The 21,118-nt window shown below is 38.3% G+C and overlaps 1 non-coding gene and 1 pseudogene across 1 annotated transcript; both read right to left on the minus strand.

The window, feature by feature from the left end:
- Window positions 1-16,160: 16,160 nt before the first annotated feature.
- Window positions 16,161-16,260, minus strand: LOC119987577 (annotated as a pseudogene).
- A 2,225-nt stretch (window positions 16,261-18,485) lies between these two features.
- Window positions 18,486-18,591, minus strand: LOC119987594. The gene has a single exon (XR_005465482.1). It is a non-coding gene; the product is annotated as a small nucleolar RNA R71 (small nucleolar RNA).
- Between the last annotated feature and the right edge of the window lie 2,527 nt (window positions 18,592-21,118).

Here is a 21,118-nt window from a genome sequence, read left to right on the forward strand (position 1 = left end):
GAACGTTGCATTTCTTGAAAAAGAGTTCATTCGAGATGTAGATTATAACATTTCAAAAAATTGATGACCAATGGCTAGGCACCATGTGTAAATAGATGGCGTCAAAGCCACATGTAAATATATGGGGTCAAATGTGCAAACTTTTTGACTAAATATAAATAACAATAAAATTCAATTTTCATGGTAGAAGATATATTTATATTTGTAATTGAAATTGGTAGAATTAAGTGGATTTGGTAGGAATTATGGGCTGATGAGTTTGGGTAGATGGAGCTGCAGTTTTTATAGCAGGTGTCCGGACAGGTGGTGTCCGAATGACACCCAAGCTGTCCAGACAGTTCTCCCAGAATGTCAATCTTTCAAGCCCGTAGCAAAACGCGATCGATCGAGGTATAGCTGTTCGAACACCTTGAGTAAGTGTCAACCTATCGCAAATACAATCTTTTTAGTATGTTTTAAGTGTATACTGGTTGATAGGTTTTGGTTGCAAATTAAATGAGATTTGTTCAAGGCTTTAGTGCGGTGATTAAGTGCATAGTTTACAAGGTTGTAGTGGTGATAAAGATAAAGAGAGTTGAAGGACATCCAAAGGTTGATTGGTGTAAATGGAAAGGCATCCAAAAAGTTGTTTGGTGTGAAGAAGGGTTGGCTTATAAAAGAGTGAACCCATGCTTATTTACATGGTCTCTACAACCTTCATCTTGCTTACATGGTCTATACAATTTGGATAAGAGAAAGGAGATAACATAAGGTTCTTTGATGACTCTATTTTTGTGTGGTTAACATGGTATTCGAATACTACGAATTCTCTAATTGGTTTGGTATATAACTGATGTCAAGGACTAGGATTTGCTCGGCAAGGGTTGAGTTCAAGAGCTTGCTGTCATAGTTGCGACTAGACCTAGTATGGGCGTAGTTTATGACTAACCAATACTCTAAAATGTGATTTGGAGGTTAGTTACGACTAAGCCTAGTAAGGGATTAGTCTATGGCTAACTTTTACTCTGTGAACTTGAATTCTATATGGTCACGAACAATAAGTTTTGAAATATTTAAAAATTTACTCTCTAGAATTAAAAGTATATTTCAAAAAAAATTCATTTTGTAAAATTTCTTAAATTGATAATATAGTCAGGCTGACCTCTCTCGCGCGTTCCAATCGTGTAGAAAAATAATCAGGACATTTGGAGGAGGAACGAAAGAGGACGTGGCCTTACAATTTATTTTTTTAAGTTTGTTTAATCTTGATATATTGTAAGTATATCAAATACATTTAATACTTAAGGTTGTATTTATTTAATTTTATTCGATAAGGCTTACGGTGGATGGGTCAAAGGTCATGATGTTGACTTTTTGGTCGGTTTACCATACAATGGGAATCCTTGATCAAATTTTGGTGATAGGTGAAATGGAGGGACGACGAGTTGTACTGAATCGAAGAAGGATCCTTGATGATTTGGTTGGGAAGCTGGGCTATGAGATCCGATATACCATTAGGACCCGAGTGGGCCAACAGGAGACTTAGAGCTATGGTAGTGAACCGAAGGGGTGAAAGTACCACCCCTACAAACACTTTTAGCGTGGTAGTGAAGAAAGTTCCGGAGACTTATGAGTTATTACGATCATGCTGTTGGGCTCATGATTGAAGAAATCAAATGACATGCCAATGTCGTGATTGAAGACCTTAACTAGAGCAAGATGATGAGACTCGAGAAACAGTTGTACCATAAGACTATGGAGGAAATGAGGCTCAAGGCCCGTATTTTCCAACTGAAGGAGATCGAGCGAATGCTCACGAGAGAGGTCGAAGACCTAGAAAGAGAGAAGTTGCAACAAGAAAGGAAAACCCAGCTGGAGGAGAGGAACACTCAATTGGAGGACCAAGTGGATCGCTTGTAGTAACATACCAACTTATGATAGCTAACCTGAATGAGATACAAGCTTATGTCGAAATACTGGAGGGACAACAAGAAGGCAACGAAGAAAAAAACTCTGAAGAAGAAGAAAATCCAATTGAGGATGCATTTTTAGGGGATCCCATGGAGGATGATCCTTTAGCATATAATCCCTTAGTAGATGATCCTGCAACTGGAGAAGTTAGTGAAATAGATGAGGAAGAGGAGTGTTACATTTTTTGTATCGGAGTGAGGCTTAAAAGGCTAGTAGTAGAAAATCTAATGAAAAAAGTAATAGAAAAAAAGGATTTATGAAATTATGTTGGACCTAATTGGGTGCAATTTTGGTGATAGTTGAAATGGACGGAGAACAAGTTGTACAGAACCGAGGAAGAATCCTTGATGATTTGGTTGGGAAGCTGTGGTATAAGGATCCAGTATACCATCAGGACTCGAGTAAGCCGACGGGAGATTTAGAGCTATGGGAAGTGACCTGAAGGGGAGAAGGTACCACCCCTACACACGCTCTTAGCGTGGTAGTGAATAAAGTTCCGGGGACTCATGAGTATTCCGATCATGTTACCGAACTCATGATTGAGGAAATCAAGCTACAAGCCAATGTCGTGATTGAAAAGCTTAACTGGGGCAATGCGGTGAGGCTCGAGAAATAACTGTACCACAAGATTGTGAAGGAAATGAGGCTCAAGGGCTATATTTTCCAATTGAAAGAGATTGATTGAAGTCTCTCGAAAGAGGTCGAAGACCTAGAAAGAGAGAAGAAGTTGCAATAAGAAAAGAATACCAGCTGGAGGAGAGGAACACTCAACTAGAGGACTAAGTGGGTGGCTTACAACAACATAACTAACTTATGATAGCTAACCTGAATGAGATGCAAGCTTACGTGGAAATAAAGGAGGGACAACAAAGGAGGCAACGGAGAAGAAAATCTGAAGAACAAGAAGATCCGATTTAGGATGCATTTTTAAGGGATCCCATATAGGATGGTCCTTTTGGAGATAATCCCTTAGTGGATGATCCTACAGATGGGGAAGTTCATGGGATAGATGAAGAAGATGGGTGTTACATTTTTGGTATCGGAGCGAGGCTTAAAAGCTGGTAGTAGAAAATCTAAGGAAAAAAATAATAGAAAAAAAAGGATTTATGAAATTATGTTGGAGTCTAACTGGGTGAAATTTTGGTGATAGGTGAAATGGGGGGACAACGAGTTGTACTGAACCGAAGAAGGATACTTGATGATTTGGTTGAGAAGCTAGGCTATGAGGTCCGGTATAGCATTAGGACACGAGTGAGCCGACAGGAGATTTAGAGCTGTGGTAGTGAATCGAAGGGGTGAAAGTACCACCCCTACAAACACTCTTATCTTGGTACTGAAGAAAGTTCCAGGGACTCATGATGAGCATTACGACGATGCTACTGGACTCACAATTGAAGAAATCAAGCTACATGCCAATGTCATGATTGAAGACCTTAACTGGAGCAAGAAGGTGAGGCTCGAGAAACAACTATACCACAAAACTGTGGAGTAAATGAGGCTCAAGACACATATTTGTCAATTGAAGGAGATCGAGCGAATGCTCATGAGAGAGGTTGAAGACCTAGAAAGATAGAAGTTGCAACAAGAAAGGAATACCCAGCTAAAGGAGAGGAACACTCAACTGGAGGACCAAGTGGATTGCTTGTAGTAACATAACCAACTTACAATAGCTAACCTAAATGAGATACAAGCTTATGTCGAAATACTGGAGGGACAACAAGGAGGCAATGAAGAAAAAAAATCTGAAGAAGAAGAAGATCCAGTTGGGGATGCATTTTTAATGGATCCCATAGAGGATAATCCTTTAGGAGATGATGCCTTAGTAAATGATCCTCCAGATGGGGAAGTTAGTGAAATAGATAAGGAAGAGGGGTGCTACATTTTTTATATCAGAGTGAGGCTTAAAAGGCTGGTAGTAGAAAATCTAGAGAAAAAAGTAATAGAAATAAAGGATTTATGAAATTTTGTTGGACCCTAATTGGGTGAAATTTTGGTGATAGTTGAAATGGACGGATAACGAGTTGTAATAAATCGAGGAAGGATCCTTAATGATTTGGTTGGGAAGCTGTGGTATAAGGATCCAGTATACCATCAGGACTCAAGTAAGCTAACAAGAGACTTAGAGCTATGGGAAGCGACTCGAAGGGGAGAAGGTACCACCCCTACACACGCTCATTTGGTCATAGGTGAAATAGAAGGACAACGAGTTGTATTAAACCGAGGAAGCATCGTTGATGATTTGGTTGGGATCCAGTATACCATCAGGACTCGAGGAGTCGATAGGAGATTTAGAGCTATAAGTAATGTCCAAAAGGGGTGAAGGTAGCAACCCTACACATGCTCTTAGTGTGGTAGTGAAGTAAGTTTTGGGGACTCATGAGTATTTCAATCATGCTGCCAGACTCATGATTGATGAAATCAAGCAACATGTAGATGTTAGTGATTGAAGTCTAAAATTGGAGCAAGACTATGAGGCTCGAGAAACAGCTGTACCAAAAGATTGTGGAGGGAATGAGGCTCAAGGGTCGTATTCTCTAATTAAGAGATCGAGCGAAGGCTCACGAGAGAGGTCGTAGACCTAGAATGAGAGAAGAAGTTGCAACAAGAAAGGAATACCCAGTTGGAGGAGAGGAACACTCAACTGGTGGAACATATGGATGGCTTGCAGCAATATAACTAGCATACGATAGCTAAGCTGAATGAGATGCAAACTTATGTGGAAATACTGGAGGGACAACAAGGACGCAACGAAGAAGAAAACTATGAAGAAGAAGAAGATACAATTGAGGATGCATTATGAACAACGGGGTCGAAAGCCTCTGTGAAATATTCCCTTGTCTCTGTAGTTCTTTTTTCGGCGAATCCTTCATCTGACGCCTCATTTGGTCTAGAAAGTCCCCTCAAGACCGGGGTAGTTCCTCTTTCTCTTTGGCTCGCATACCTATCTATGCACATTTCTATGGGATCCCATAGAGGATGATCCTCTAGGGAATAATCCGTTAGTGGATGATCCTGCAGATCGAGAAGCTAGTGGGATAGTTAAGGAAGAGGGGTGTTACATTTTTGATATTAGAGCGAGCCTTTAAGGGGGGTAGTAAAAAACCTAAGGAAAAACATAATAGAAATATAAGATTTATGAAACTATGTTGGAGTCTTATAGGGTGAAATTTTGGTGATAGGTGAAATAGACGGACAACAAGTTGTACTGAATCGAGGAAGGATCCTTGATGATTTTGTTTGGAAGTTGGGCTTTGAGGATCCGGTATACCATCAGGACTCGTGTGAGTTGACATGAGATTTAACGCTATGGGTAGTGTTACGATCATGAGTATTACGATCATGCTGCCAGACTCATGATTGAGGAAATCAAGCGATATGCCAATGTCGAGATTGAAAACCTTAATTGGAGCAAGATTGTGAGGCTCGTGAAACAACTGTATCATAAGATATTGGAGGGAATGAGGCTTAACGGGAATATTTTCCAATTGAAAGAGACCAAGTGAAGGCTCGCGAGAGATGTCGAAGACCTAAAAAAAAGAGAAGAAGTTGTAACAAGAAGGGAATACTCAGCTGGAAGATGGGAACACTCAACTGGTGGAACATGTGGATGGCTTGCAACAATATAACCAACTTACGATAGCTAACCTGAATGAGATGCAAGCTTATGTAGAAATACTATAAGGACAACGAGTAAGAACACTATCAAGAAGAAGAAGATACAGTTGAGGATGCATTTTTAGGGGATCTCATATAGGATGATCCGTTAGGAGATAATCGCTTAGTGGATGATCCTGCAGATGGATAAGTTAGTGGGATAGATGAGGAAGAGAGATGTTACATTTTTGGTATCAGAGCGAGGCTTAAAAGGTTGGTAGCTGAAAATCTAAGGGAAAAAATAACTAAAAAAGGACTTATGAAATTATGTTGGACTCTAATAGGGTGAAATTTTGATGATAGGTAAAATAGACGGATGACGAGTTGTAGTGAATCGAGAAAGCATCCTTGATGATTTGGTTAGGAAGCTAGGCTATAAGGATCCAGTATACCTTCAAGACTCAATTTTGTCGACAGAAGATTTAGAGCTATGGGTAGTGACCCGAAGGGATGAAGGTGCCATCCCTACACACGCTCTTAGCATTGTAGTAAAGAAAGTTTTGAGGACTCATGAGTATTACAATCATGCTATCGGACTCATGATTGAAGAAATCAAGCGACATGCACGTAACGTGATTGAAGCTCTAAACTGGAGTAAGACTATGAGGCTCGAGAAACAGTTGTACCATAAGACTTTGGAGGGAATGAGGCTTAAGGGCCGTATTTTCCAATTGAAAGAGATGAAATGAAGGCACATGAGAGAGGTCAAAGACCTAGAAAAAGAGAAGAAGTTGCAACAAGAAAGGAATACCCAACTGGAGCATAGGAACACTCAACTGGTGGAATATGTGGACGACTTGCAGCAACATAACCAACTTACGATAGCTAACCTGAATGATTTGTAAGCTTATGTGGAAATATTGGAAGGACAACAAGGAGACAACGAATAAGAACACTATCACGAAGAAGAAGATACAGTTGAGGATGCATTTTTAGGGGATCTCATAGAGGATAATCCATTAGGAGATAATCGCTTAATGGATGATCCTGCAAATGGAGAAGTTAGTGGGATAGATGAGGAAGAGGATGTTACATTTTTGGTATCGGAGAGAGGCTTAAAAGGCTGATAGTTGAAAATCTAAGAAAAAAAATAATTAAAAAAAAGGACTTATGAAATTATGTTGGACTCTAATTGGGTGAAATTTTGGTGACACGTAAAATGGATGGACAACGAATTATAGTGAACTGAGAAAGCATCCTTGATGATTTGGTTGGGAAGTTGGGCTATGAGGATCTAGTATACCATCAAGACTCAAGTTTACCGATAGGATCTAGTATACACGCTCTTAGCTGGTAGTGAAGAAAGTTCTGAGGACTCATGAGTATTACAATCATGCTGCCGGACTCATGATTGAAGAAATCAAGTGACATGCCAATGTCGTGATTGAAGCCTTTAACTGGAGCAAGACTATGAGGCTCGAGAAACAGCTATACCATAAGACTTTGGAGGGAATGAGACTCAAGGATCATATTTTCCAATTGAAAGAGATCGAGCGAAGGCTCATGAGAGAGGTCGAAGACCTAGAAAGAGAGAAGAAGTTGCAACAAGAAAGGAATACCCAGCTGGAGGAGAGGAACACTCAAATGGAGGAACATGTGGATGGCTTGCAACAACATAACCAACTTATGATAGCTAATCTGAATGAGAAGCAAGCTTATGTGGAAATACTGGAGGGATGACAAGGAGTCAACGAAGAAGAAGAAGATACAGTTGAGGATGCATTTTTAGGATATCCCATAGAGGATGATCCTTTAGAAGATAATGCCTTAGTGGATGATTCTGCAGATGGAGAAGTTGTGCGATAGATGAGGATTAGGTAGTTATTTTAATTGTTGTTGAATAAAGAAATTGTAAGTATATGTTTAAAACCGTTTAATATATATATATATATATATATATATATATATATATATACAATAAAAGTTTGAGTTATGAAATCATGTTGGATACTATGTGGTTGATTTTCTAAATAAAATGGAGTGATTTATAAAACCTTATCGTAGCTTTTGGTTGATTAGATAATTTACCCATAACATGTTTGGATTGTAAAATGTCGACACATCCCAATACCTGTAACCATCCTTATTCATCCGATGAGGATTAAGTGGATCCAAGAGAGAAGCCTCAACCAAATCCACTGTTGGTGGATTATGAAGATAGTGATGATGATCCAGACTATGTTCTAGAGGAAGATGAATTCGCTAACCTACCAGTAGAAGAAGACTCCTACCATAGATCTTCACAAGATGAAGTAGAGGAGAGTAATGTTCAAGTAGTACCTCAAAAAGCTTGGATAATGCTGTGAATGAGGCGGTGGTTCGTGAAACGATGGACGAGTTGGACCTTGAAGATGCCTCAATTGAGATATACGGAAAACCGATTGCGCAACAGCAGACAAGGGTTGACAAGGGAAGTAAAATTTTGAATTTGGTGAAAGCGATAGTTGAATCCGTCACTTAGACCACACCCGAGGATGGAGAAAGGGAGGTGTCATATGAACAATTTTTGAAATTTGGCATGAAGCAATTCCACGGGACTAAAAATCCCAGCGAAGTCGAGCCATGGCTTAGAAATGTTGAAAGGGCATTGGAAATACTCAAATGTGACAATGCCAAGAAGTTGAAAATTTCTAGTTTCTTATTACAAGGAGATGCTTTCAGGTGGTGGACCCTATACAAGGAAAGACAACATAATCAAGCAGGAATCACTTGGAGGGACTTCACCACACAATTCAAGAAACAATACTATCCCCTGAGCTATGTGGACAAGCAAGTGAATGATTTCTTTGAGTTTGGACAAGGAGGGATGACGGTGTATGAATATCTACAAAATTTTTAGGAACTCCTACAGTTTTGTGCTGGAATGTTTGTCTCAGAGGAAGCTAAATGTAGGAAGATCGAGTATGCACCTCGTGAGGACATTCAAGACTACACTAAACCATTTGAGTGTGTATATTTTGAAACAATGCTGAGAAAGGCCTATATTGCTGAGGCTAGGTCATTGAAAGGGAAGGACCAGCCCCATAAAAAAAGGGAGGACAGGCAGGGCTTAAGTAGCCAAAACTCCAAAAAGGGTGCCTATTCAGAGTAGAACCAATCCGGTGGGGGTAACTATTCTGAAAATAATATAAGATCATTTGGGAATAACAGTGGCTCAATTGGGAACACAAGTTATGGCAGAGGAAGCATGGGAAGAGGAAATTAAAACAGAGGCAGACGATCTTGTAGTTACAATCAGAGTGGCAGGACAACTTTCTTCCCTTATATTGAATGTTTTAAATGTGGAAGAAAATGGCACTACCGTCGTAGTAACTAGGGAAGTTTCTATATGGGACAATGAAGTGTCTAGTGATCAAATCAATAGAGGAACTAATTTGAGGCTAGAGGATCAATTGCGTCAATCCATAGCACTAGAGGCTGTGGCACCGTACGTGGACGTGGTGGAAATAATCAAGGGGAGGCAAGTCGAGTAGGCGAATCAATGTAGCAACAAGAGATGAGGCGCAAATCTCTAGAGACCTCATCACATGTATGATGCAACTGTTTAATCATGAAGCTACCGTTTTAATAGATATTGAGTTAGGATGGCTAGATGATAAGATGGAAGTCACGTCTGTTTTTGGCACGACAGTGACGTTTATGAAAATATTTAGAAATTATTTGTTGAGAATTAAGGGACAACCCTTTGTAATTGATTTGATACCTACCCAAAAACCCGGTTACAATGTAATAGTGGGTATGGATTGGTTAGAATCACATAAAGTTAAATTGATTGTCTCATGAAGGAAGCAATTATTCTGAGGCATGATAAGCCTATAGTGATTTTTGTAGGAGAAAGAAGAGTTATGTCAAGTTGTTTAGCAACTATTGTTGAAACACTCTAATGCTTAAGTCAAAAAGTGAGAAAGCAAGGAGGTTAAGAACTTCGTAGCTCAGAACTTTCGAATAGAAAAGTATGAAGTCTCGAACGAATCTTTTACCGACTGAAGGTGTCTTTTTATAGTAGTTGGACAAGTCCTACTCCATTATGTAGTATTATCCTTATTTTGAAGAATTTCTAGTTGAGTTAGGAGATACATGCTCATGTTCTTCGAATTGGGTTAGGATTCTTCTTAGAGAATCCTACTGTGTTTTGGACTTTAGAATTCTATTTTCTTTTAGGATTAAACCAAGATGGAGTATCTCAGTGTCGAGGTAGGCTTTCCGAGATCACCAAAGTACCTATGTGTTTTGCCCCTTTTGTGATATCAACGTTCTTGTCGTATGTCTTCAATTTTTTTTTTGGGGTGCCATGTGTGAATTTGATATTATCACGGATGTATCAAATGACATGTTTTCTGAGACTAGGAAAATAGAATCATTAGTAACATTGATACAATCTATATAAACATAAAAATTAAGGATAGAGATCCAACCGAGTTGAGGTGTTTATACCTCTAACCTTAAAATGATTAATTTCCCTACCTCTTTGTACTTGTAGTTCCGTTAATTTCACCTCCTAGACCTCCTCGATTACATTCTAGCAGCAACACAAACGCTAGTGTCACAACGAACCAAAGAAATTAGGAAACTCTCTATCAAGCCTAACATGAAATTTTAGGAGGAAGGGTAGAGAAGAAGATGGTGAAAGGAGAGTATAACTTTGGAAGAGGAAGCAAGAGTTTACTTCTTTTTCGTAAGATAAAAAGGCATTCTTTTCCCCTTAAAAAGAACCCTTTTTAACTCAAAGAAAGTCAGCGCACTTCAGCTGATTTTCTTCCTATAAATATAGTTGGTTGCATAAATTACGACTTGCCATAAAATCAAGAAGAAGGATTTCGTCAATTGCGTTCCTTGTAATTGATCCATTACAAAATTAATAAAATAATTTTAGTAATCCACAATATCTGTGATAAAAGGGTACTTTTCATCCCTCAACTATTGCTCAGGTTTCATTTTCGTCCATTGACTTTTTTTTCTCCATTTTTCATTCCCCAACTATAGGAAAGTACCCCGTTTGTCCCTCGAATAAATCCGGCGATTAAAAAATTCGACGTGACATCCTATTGTTTGTCAGATCAGATTTCTCCGATGTGCCACATAGGTGTCATGCAAGCATTTTCCGACCAAAATCTCATTGGAAGGATGAAAATGGTATTGTCCAATAGTTGAGGGACGGAAATGGGAGAAAAAAAAGGTTAGGGACGAAAATGAAACTCGCTTCATAGTTGAGGGACGAAAAATACATTTTTCATTTCCAACAATATCGTGATCCATCCATCCATTTTTTTTGTCCTTTTCTATGCATTAGCTATTCTTTTTTGTCTTATTTAATAATCGTCAGCGCTACATATCCATAATGAAATCATCCATAAAGGTTCATAATCTATGTGGCATGCTTACTAAGCAAGATGTCATCACAGCTTTTTACTTTTTCTTTTCTTAAACAAAACTTGAAAATGTTTTGTCTCTCAAAATACTTGTTAGATTTCAAAAAAACATTACATATTCTAATTTATAATGTAAAACTCTTTTCAAAAAGACTCATTGTTTATAGGTTTAACTTGTGTGTTCTTAATTACATTGGTTTTACATCGTTTTTGAAACAGTGTATAAAAATCTATAACACTTAAAACAATGTAATTACATAAAGAAAAAGTGTAATAAGAGATTGTGCTTGTTAGAAACAATGTAATAAGAGATTGTATTAATCAGAAATAATGTAATAAGAGACTATTAATGTAATTGTCACATCATTATAGACGGTTATGTATGAAAAATCTTATGGATATATATCATTTCCGTTTAATAATTTCATTCCGATTCAAAACGAACCCAGTGTTTGATGTCTAAATTGCGCTTGGCTGCTTCAATGAGCATGCAAGAAAACTTCTTGAGCTGCTCATGACTCAAGGAAGGGTAGGCTGAGAAATTAACAACCTCAAAGTTATGAGTGGGACCAAAAAGGCTTCATATATTTGTCGAATCCAATGTACTTGTTTTGCTTGTTCTTTTATCAATGGTTTCCTACGGCTTGCTTGTTTTCAAGTGGGTTAAGAAACAATTTTGTTTTTCCTTTTGTCCATGCTAATCATAATTAATTATTTCCTCTTTAATTAGACATCGGATCTATGTCTCATCATAACAGCACTATTCTCAATGAGTTTATATATACTAATTTGATACAATTCATTTTAACGAGCTTTTAACATAAACCAAATAAAAGATGGCTAGTTAAAAATGAGTTGGAGACAACAACCCTTTCTTTAGCCACTCTCAGTAGCAAGAATCATATATATGTTTCTAAGTAGAAAGAGTTTGCAAGTGCAGTGTTGCTCAATTAAAACTATGATTGTACATAAAATACATCACTACCAGAAAAAGACGATTTCTATGACGGATTTCTCCGTCGTGTTAACATATATAGATAAATCCAACCTAATACACATCAATAATATTGTTCAGTTCCCATGGATACATCGGGTTCACTCATCTTTATAGTGCTTTCGAAGAAATACGTTTAACTGTAGACTTACTAGGACATGTTTTCCTCTTGGAAAATGTATTGTTGATGGTAACAAACTAGATTTATCTATATATGTTAACATGTCACAAATGAAGTTAATTCCATCACTAAAATATTCAACGACGGAAGATTTTCCATCACTTAAAAGCTCGTAGCAAAAGTTTAGCGACGGAAACTGGTAGCGGGCATTTTGGCAACATGCATGTATAATCCAGTGTTTTAAATACCGGTTGAACAGGAAACCATAGGGGTCACCGGTACGATTTAATAAAATATCGATAAAATACCAGTTTGGTCAAATACCGATTCAACCATCCGGTTTTCGAAATAAATACTGCTTGCTCGGTTTGAAAAAATTCAAAATTGAGAACTTTTTGATAAAAAATATATATATACATGAAAAAAATAAGTAAATTTTTTTTTAAAAAGAGTAAAAGTTTAACCTAATTGAGATTTAAATGGTTATGTTGGACTTGGACTTTTATAATTTATATAGTTATGTTGTACTTTCTTATAAGAATGTTTGTTAATTGAAAATTACAATTGGTAATATTATGTTTAATTTGAGATTGAGAGTGTTATTATTGTGGTTATTACTTTATTTGGATGAATTTTAATTTATAGTACTTTTCTAATTTTTCTAGTATTTTTACAGATTTTTTATAATTTATTATTAATTATTAAAAAAATTTAATTAATCAAATCAAACCAGCCGGCCGGTCAAACCAGTTGATTTTTCACTCAACCATTTGGTATTGTATAGAGACATTATGTTAACCCCACATCTAATCAAGGTGCCAACTAGTTCAGGTAATCTATATGTTATTAACCCTATGTTCCAAGTGCTTATCTTAATCCAATAATCTCATACTAGCTTTTTTACCCCCATTCGACCGTAATAGGAGAACCGTTGTCAATGTTTCAATGGATCCAGCACCAATGCAGTGTGTCACTTGTAGAGGACACCCTAACATGTCATTTCTCATTTATCACTACACTCATTGTCTGAGGCAGCGTGTCGCTATTGAGGTAGGTCTTTAGCAAGGAACACCCTAATAAATTCTTTATTTTGATTCATATTCAAAGGTCTGAGGATTGAGGGGCTGTAAGGTTACCCGCCCAAGACCTTATATTCAAACCCATGCGGGAGGTGGGGATATAGGATTTTATCATGGGATTTGGGTATTTTTCCCTATGGTTTTAAAAAAAAGAAGATTTAGTGTGGTTTAATTTGAGCTTTCCACCTAAACACTTTGCGGTTTACCAATTGATTGGACCTCTATTTTGAGGTCCTAATACCATCTAATTAGGATGTTATAGCACTTAGCTAATGTATTTTATTGCATTCTAGCTTAATTTTACACTTACAAATGTTTCACCTTGGTTTTGTAGGAATCGGACCTTGTTCGGGCAAGTTGGAGCACTTTTTGGGCATTTTTTGCTGTGAGACACATACTGTCCGGACACCCACATTAGGTGTCCGGACACTTCCTTGAAAAATGAAACAGAGCCTATAATGAAGACTTGATGAAGCCCAGGTGTCCGGACACCTTCCGAAGCCGTCCGGACACCTACCTCGGATCTGTAATTTTCTGCACCAAATTTTCAAGGGCATTTGGGGTGAATCATGTTTGTAACCAATGGGGAACGATTTTATAAGGGTAGTTAGGTATTTTCTATTGTAAAAAGAGGAGAAAACCCTAAGATTTGGGTTTTCTTTCTCATTCATACACTACACAACATCTAGCCTCCATAGTCTTTCTCTCTCTTTCTCTTTCTAGGGTTTTACTTAGTTCTTGTGATCTTGATTGTAAACATTGGTTTTCATCTATAAAATTGATGTTTATTCTCATTATAATGAGTGGCTAAGTTCCCTTTCTAGTTTCTAGTCCCGAATGGTGGGTGCAAGGTTTCTATTACTCAAGGTATGTTCAAAGGGTCGTAGCTTCGATCCTTCTCTTTTAATTTCGTGATAGTTGTGTGATTGGATACATGAGAATGACATATTTGATTGTATTCTTGGACTGTCTAGTCTAGGGATTGCATCTAATGTGTTTGATTGAGAATTGTTAAACTCATTGCATGATTTCCTTAATTAATTGAGTTTTCCATTGCATAGCTATTAAGTATGTGTATTGATGACGGGGTTTTGGGTTAATTTAGGAATATGCATGAAAAAGTTATGGTTAATTGATCTTTGAGTGTGAAACTAGGGTGTTAGCCAAGCCAAGGCCCAAGGGGGAACATTGATCCATAATATTAGGTGTTTATCCCTTTGCGTTTATCGTAGATTAATAGACCCGATGACCTACATGTATGAATTGAAGTCTTATATCCCAATTCTCTTTGCATATGCATGATTGATAGTATCACACAATGCATTGTGTATGGTTGTGTGTGTTTGCAATGATACCTTGAGTATGAAAACCGAGTAGCAACAGGGATGGATTAGAGACTAGGTTTTTAATCAATTGTTTTAAATCCAATTCGTGCTTACTTTGATTACAAAATCCCTCATGCTATCGAGTCATTCGGCCCATTTCATTTACTCGCTTTTATTTGATATTCATTGCGTTTATTAGTGTTAGCTACTCATTTGCATATCATTCACTTCAAATTTGCACTGCTTCCTCGTGGATCGATACTGGACTTATCGGTTTATTACTTGCCGATACCCTACACTTGGGCTAAGTACACACACACTTTGGTGTCGGCCAAGTTTTTGGCGCCGTTACCGGGGAAGCGAGTGTCAAAGACGGAGCTAGGTGGCTTGTAGATGCTAGCTTTATGCTATTAAACGCCATCAAATAAGGAAGGAGCACGGTCACGCTTTAAGGGTAACTTCGTTCCTCCCTTTTACTTGCTTTCTAGTGTAGTTGAGTTAGTGTAGTTACTGAAAAGAGAGAAAAAAATTGTGAGGAGAACTTGGCGGATGGGGCTAACTTAGATTCCTGTGGGCGATGATGCCACCTTGTTTGCTGCTTGGTAGTGATACGTTGTTTGAGAGAGCTTTGCGCAATTTTTCTTTCTATCACTACTTGCTACATCTTGGTGTGTTATTCTTCCTAAGATTGATTGTTGCTCTATTCCTATCTTTGCTCTCGTTCTTGCTTGATATTGTTTTTGGTTGTTCGTTGATTGAAAAAAAAAAATTTGTGTTACTTGACTTGGTTGGTTGCCATCTTTTGTGCTACTTGCTCTTTTTGCTTGCCATCATGTCTCAACCTAGAGATAATGCTAGTGGGCATGGGTCTAATAGAGATGGGAGAGGTAGTGATATAAATGCGAGTGATGCGGGGAGTGTTCGTGGGGGTGATATGAATTTTGATGCATTGCGTCGTCTTTTGCAACATGTGAATATTGATGAGTTGACGAATCCGGTGCAAAGGCAAGATGTCCAAATTGGAAATGCCCAAAATGCACCAAATGCCCAAAGTTTGCCAAATGTTCAAGTTAAGCATACTTTGCAAAATGCACCTCAACCACTTCAACAAGACAATGCGGTGCAATTTGCCCCGCAAAATGTCTATCAACCTCCCATTATGCCTCCGGCGTATCATATGCCTCCCCCATACAATTATGTGCATCCCATGTATTATCCAATGCCACAAGTGCCACAATATGCTCACTTTGCAAGACATTCATGCACCTCCTCCTATGGAGTACATTCATGCCCAAGCCCAAGAGCATCGCACTTTGAGGGAGCTTACACATCACGGAAGGCAAACCTAACCTTCTTACATCATCATGCCACTGAACCAACGAAACGTGAGCCTTAAACCATCAATGTTCCAAATGATTCCCAAATTCCATGGAATGGAATCGAAACGACCATATTCATATGTGCGTGATTTTGAATCGATGTGTACTACTTTTGGTGATGTCACATGCACACAATAAATTTTGAGACTCAAACTTTTTTCATTCTCTTTGAAGGATCATGCAAAACAATGGTTTGAGAACTTGCGCCCCCAATCCATTGCGACTTGGGCGGCAATGCAAGAAGAATTTCTCAACAAATATTTTCCTTCCCACCGTACCATTTCTTATCAAACACAAATCATGAATTTTCATTGCAAAGAACATGAAACCTTCTTCCAAGCTTGGGAGAGGTTTAAAGATTTGTTGTTTATGTGCCCTCACCATGGATTTCAAAATTTTGGTGAATTTCTTCCACAAATCTTTGACTCCATCTTTGAAGAAATTGGTTTCCATAATGACTCAAGGTGACTTTTTGAATTAGGATGCTAATGAGGCCTTCACTTTCTTTGATGGGTTGGCGGAGGAATCTCGATCTTGGGAAGCTCTTCCACTAACCTGACATGATGTTGTGCCAAACTCTAGTGGCAAGTTTGTTTTGAATGAAAATGATGATGTGCATGCTAAATGATGTGCCAAATATATACATACATTTGTGCATCCTTTACACATGAGTTCATCCCATTTTGAGTAGATTAAGAATTGATGTTCTCTAAGAAAACTATATTTGCATATTGTAGGTGCCAAGGCAATAAAGGAAGGAAAAGAGTGCAAAATGAAGATTTGGAGTCCAGAACTAATTTCTGATCGATCGGAGCCATTCCCAATCGATCGGACCTGCCAAAATACCCAAAAACTCATGGAGGCAGATTGTATTTCCGATCGATCGGAAATATTCCCGATTGATCGGAAATATTCCCGATCGATCGGAGGTGCTATTCACAACACGCGCAGTTTAGCGAAAAAGTTTCGAATTCACTTGTTTTTGAGTCAAAACGACCCCAACTTGTTTTGAAAATGACATAGGAGTTTGGAGAAGTATAAAAGGGGAAAAATAGAGTTTTGGGGGAGTTCTTGGAGGGGGTTTCATTCTACCACCATTGGAGAGCTTGGAGCCACCATTGGAGCTTGGAGAAGAAGAGGGTCTACAAGGGGGTTTTCTCTCTCCTTTTCTATCCTAGTTTCTATGGTTGATTTCCTTTGTTTAATGATGTATTTTGCTTCCATGAGTGGCTAGATTTCTTACTGGGGACTTAATGTAACCAAACCTTGAAGATTCAATAAACTTGGTCTCCTTATTTCTTGATTTCTCTCTCTCTCTTGATTGTCTATGGGTGTGATTAATGCTTTTGAATGTTTGGCCATCATTCAATTGATTTGTTGCCTAGATTGAGACCGGAAGGAGATATCTAGGGTTTGCCTCAAGCCATAGATGACATAGGATGCATGAACCATAGGAATATAAGTTTGTGACTTATGCAATCGCTAAATGATTTCCATAGTTCTTAATGAGTTTTTGATATATTAATCCGATTGTTAGGAATAACAGGGATTTATGTTGAAAATACGTTTGATGTATCTTGGAATAGAATATTGAATAGGTTGGGAAATCGATTGTCATTATAGAGAGAGGAATTAGGGATTAAGGGACCAAAGGAATTGAATTGGATAGGTGAGGTGGCGTTAAGTACCCTAGTGCTTTCCATCCTCGATTACATACTTGTGTTTGATTTGTCTTTGTTCTTTTTAATTAGTTTAGTTAAAATCAAACCAAGCCGCGAAACCTTTCCCCAATTTGCATAGTTGTTACTAGTTTGACATTGATTTCTATTGCCAACACATCCCTAGTGGAAACGATAATTTACTCATCTCTATATTACTTGTGCGATTTGTGCGCTTTTTTGGCGCCGTTGCCGGGGATTGAGGCAATTTTTTTTGTGTCAAATTAGGTTTTCAATTGTGTTAATTGGTTTTTATTTTTCTGTAGAAATTCTTTCTCTTGTATAAGCTTGGGAAGACGTTCTATTAATCCGGAATTAATTGCTATTGATTTGGAGATTGAAAGGACTCTTCACAATCTTAGACGGGAGCTTATTAATAATCAAATGGAAGGCATGGGAGACAATCAAGGAAGGGGGAATGTTGGTGATCTTGGTGGAGCTTTAAATGTGAATGATGGTAATGGTAATGGTGGAGGTGTTAATGGAAGAAATGGTGGTGAAGCGGTTGAAAACCCTCCTAGGCAATTTGATCCTCGCTCTCTTGAGGATTGTGCTAAGCCTACTTGGGACACAAATCCTTCAAGCATCCGCTATCCTCCTATCAATGCTACTAATTTTGAGATCAAGCCGGCTATCATCAACATTATCTCTAATTCGGTGGTTTTCTATGGTCTTCCTAATGAAGAACCCAATGTCCATCTTCGCTCTTTCTTGCATGTGTGCACTACTTTTGGGATTAACTTCTAAGGATGCTATCTTGTTGAGGTTATTCCCATTTTCTTTGAGGGACAAGGCTAAAGGGTGGTTGATGTCCTTGCCTCCCAATTTTATCACCACTTGGGATGAGATGGCGGAGCAATTCTTGACGAAATTCTTTCCTCCGGACAAGGCGGTGCAAATTAGGGCAAATATAATGTATTTTGCTCAAAAGGATCTTGAATCATTCTATGAGGCTTGGGAGCACTTTAAAGGCATTATTCGAAGTTGCCCAAATCATGGTCTTCCGGAATGGGTGGTGTACCAAGCTTTCTATAATGGGTTGTGCATGCATACTAAGGAGACTATTGATACGGCTGCGGGAGGTTCTTTTATGACCAAAAATCAAGAGGAGGCTCGGGAATTACTTGATATAGTGGCCAAGACCACTAACTCTTGGTCCTCGATGAGGGGGAATCCAATGTAAGGGGGAAGTTGTAGAGATGATGAAGTTATGTCTACCTTGGCTATTATGGCAAATAAGATTGATGCATTGACGCTAAATCAAGCTCAAAGGGTACATGCTATGAAAAGCACACCTTCCTACATTTATTGTGATTATTGTTGTGGACGCCATCCTACGGGGGAGTGTCTTATTGCTTCTTTTTCTAACTCTAGTGAGCAAGTGAATGCCATTGGTGGAGGTAATTTCAATCAACCCCGCAATGATCCTTATTCCAACTTCTACAATCCGGGATTTAGGAATCACCCCAACTTCTCTTGGAGCAATACTCAAAATGTGCAAAATCCTCAACATCTAGTGCAGCCCCAAGAGAAGAAGAGAGATATTGATGAGATGTTCTCAAAGCTTGCCGGAGGCCTACATACACTTACAACTCACACCTCCCAATTTATGACAAGGACGGAGCAATACATGAGCAAAACCGATGGCACTCTACAAGCTCAAGCAAATTTGATACAAAATTATGGAGCTTCAATTCGGAATCTAGAGGTACAATTGGGGCAAATAGCTAACAATTTGTCATTTAGAGAAAGAGGTACCTTGCCAAGCCAACCGGAATTAATGTGCCAAATATATACATACATTTGTGCATCCTTTACACATGAGTTCATCCCATTTTGAGTAGATTAAGAATTGATGTTGTCTAAGAAAACTATATTTGCATATTGTAGGTGTCAAGGCAAGAAAGGGAGGAAAATAGTGCAAAATGAAGATTTGGAGTCCAGAACTAATTTCCGATTGATCGGAGCCATTCCCGATCGATCGGACCAGCCAAAATACCCAAAAACTCGTGGAGGCAGATTGTATTTCCGATCGAACGGAAATATTCCCGATCGATCGGAGGTACTATTCACAGCACGCGCAGTTTCGCGAAAAAGTTTCGAATTCACTTGTTTTTGGTCAAAACGACCCCAACTTGTTTTGAAAATGACATAAGAGTTTGGAGAAGTATAAAAGGGGAAAAAATAGGGTTTTGGGGGAGTTCTTGGAGGGGGTTTTGATCGATACTTTTTATTGCAAGAAATACTTGCAACTCAATACCGACGGGTTTATCCCAATCGTAAGTGTACGCGCCAACTGACAGTATAATAGTGAATGGGGTCGAATCCACGAGGACTGTATTAATTACCAACTAATTACTAACAATAGTGTAAATAAATATCAGACACTTCTAATATTAACTAGCAATAAAATTGAAATAAATATCAATGGATGAAAAACTAGCTTGGGTTTGGCTTGCCAACTACCTCCACCTGTGCACACAGATTAATATGCAATCACACAATTTAAAAGTCTAACAATGTCAATTGAAATGCCTTGGTCCAGCTGCAGTCAATTAGATTTCCCTAAACAACGATCCTGACTTTGGTCCAGTTGCAAGATCTTTTCTTATCAAAGGAGTCTTGGTTGGTCTATCCTAAGAGTTTCCTAAGACAAGTATAAGCACTAGGAAATCGACAGTTGCACAATCTAGGATAATGGTCTATTACCCAATCAATTATGTCCTATGTTCCCAAAACTTGGATCTTACGCAAGTTCTTGTTATTTCGTCAAACACCGGGTCATGGTCAGCCGAATATGTTTAACTAACAATTCCTAAAATTATGATGTTGATCAGGCATGCATAACAATAGGAAATAAGCAATCAATCCAGAGAACAAAGAATTAAACTTAGTCTGATTGTCAATTAAATATGTGCACAAGGTTTATGGTAGAAGAATTACCAAACCCTAGCTAGAAAAGAGTTTAGCTACACATAGTCATAATAAAAACCATAAAGATACTCATTAACAATGTTCAAATCAATGGAAAAGTAGAGATTTGCTGAAGAATTGATGTGCCGACTTTGATGTTGCTTCTCCTCTTTCCTGCCGCCACACTCTCCTCAATATTAGGTCTTTAGCCGTGCAAAGAAAAGTTCCGAATTAGGTTTCTGTTTTCACCTACTGCCCCATTTCGTCTCCAGTACATGAGCCCTTTTATATAGCTTTAAAACCCTAAGTTGGCCCAGTTGTATTTGCCACATCAGCAACTTTAACGTGCAGACTGATTCTCGCGTTCTGCGACCGCGATAAGTTGCAAAACATGTTACAATTTCTGTCCAATGCCAGTTTTACCCTCCAGTAGTACCTGTTCATAAAAATACCAATATGGGCACTATTTTGCACTAAACAACATAGAAAAATAATAACTTTAAGCCCAGAAAAATAGGTGTATTTTACACCTAACAAAATCCCCTAAACTTCAACCTTGCTTGTCCTCAAGTAAGCAATCAAGAAAAAGTTTAAACCATTTAAGCATCATTTGAAA

The sequence above is a fragment of the Tripterygium wilfordii genome, chromosome 20 (assembly GCF_013401445.1).
Source record: "Tripterygium wilfordii isolate XIE 37 chromosome 20, ASM1340144v1, whole genome shotgun sequence".
Lineage (NCBI taxonomy): Eukaryota > Viridiplantae > Streptophyta > Magnoliopsida > Celastrales > Celastraceae > Tripterygium > Tripterygium wilfordii.